We start from the raw sequence: 1,352 nt of genomic DNA on the forward strand, positions 1-1,352 counted from the left end.
TAAGAGCAGCGCTGTTTAAGTTCATGAAGTTGTTGTGATTGAATGCAGACTTCCCAGACCAAAGTGCCTCTATACCCAGTTTCAAGTCAAGTGTACTTTATTGTCAAAGATCTATGTAACAGGGTTAACACAGAAGTTTGAAATTTCGTTTCACCAGTCTCCAATGTGCAGTTGAACTAAACTTATAAACATATAAATAAGACATTGACAGTATCCCCTCCCCTCCACACACATTGCACTACACTGTGCAATAAGAAGACAAGTTTCAGAGCTGATCAGGAAGAGAGTCTCACTATAACCATCCTTTGATCAGTTTGTTCAAACTGGGTGAAGATCAGAAAGATAACCGACTTAACCCTATGATGAGAGCTATGTAGAAAAAGAAAGCCAAAAACCTGAACATAATCTTCAATAGCTTTAGGAATCAGAGCTCCATTGAACCAAGACCAGCAGAAAAGTTGAATATTTCAATGATGAATCAGGTTTGATACGTTTATTTGCGTTGGGATTCAGTCACTCTTCCATCAGATAGAAAGCGAATCTGCTAACACAGAGACAAACCGTTTCTCAACCTTCTTTTAAGAAGATAAACCTCATAAAGCTGCTCCTAAACCATTACTGATAAGAAAACATACAGACCTAATCTATGCAGCAGGACTTTGGGGTTGAAATAAGCCTCCAGCGTTTTGCCTCGATGCTCCATTTCTTCTAATGGAGACCGCTCCTCTTCACAACCAGAGAGATGGGTGAACTGGTGAGGTCAACTTGTAGATCCAGCTGAGAGACAGGAACCACAAAATGAACAAAGTTAAAAAGCTACAAATCATTGTAAAATACAATGTGATTCTATAACTCATCTATTAGGATCTTTAGTTGGTCCCAGATATCCTCACAGGACAATAGCTGGGCTTCTTACTGTGCAGTATTGTACTTTCTACTTTTGTTCAACAAACAGAATAGAGACATCGGCTAAAGTTTGGTAACCAGAGACAAAATGTTGAAAGCTTACAGAATAAGAAAAACTAATAATTAAAACTGAAAAAGCACTAAATAAATGTCATAAAATAACAGAAACATAGCAGTGGCCTCTGACCTGTACAAGCAACATCCAAAGAGCTGATTTAGACAAAAGCAGTTATTTAAAGCGTGTGGAGGAACTCAATGAATTATTTCATCAAAGTTTTAATTCAACAGCAATATTTCAGCTCACCAGGACGCTGGAGTTCACAGACGATCCCACAACTGATCCTCAGCAGGAAATGGCCGCTCTGCGCCGCACTCAGCTCTTCTTCACCATCCCTTTCTGAAACACACCATCCTGTTAAAATACTGCCTGCTCAACACTTTACTGC

General features: G+C 39.2%; 1 long non-coding RNA gene across 1 annotated transcript; it reads right to left on the reverse strand.

Moving 5' to 3' along the window:
- Positions 1 to 578: 578 nt before the first annotated feature.
- On the reverse strand, positions 579 to 1,335 carry LOC106935587 (uncharacterized). The gene is made up of 2 exons (XR_001421926.1): positions 1,211 to 1,335; positions 579 to 777 (listed from the first exon to the last, which is right to left on the reverse strand). It is a non-coding gene; the product is annotated as an uncharacterized LOC106935587 (long non-coding RNA).
- Between the last annotated feature and the right edge of the window lie 17 nt (positions 1,336 to 1,352).

Source organism: Poecilia latipinna, unplaced genomic scaffold, assembly GCF_001443285.1.
Source record: "Poecilia latipinna isolate Pla-1442-1.1 unplaced genomic scaffold, P_latipinna-1.0 Scaffold72, whole genome shotgun sequence".
Classification (NCBI taxonomy): Eukaryota; Metazoa; Chordata; class Actinopteri; order Cyprinodontiformes; family Poeciliidae; genus Poecilia; species Poecilia latipinna.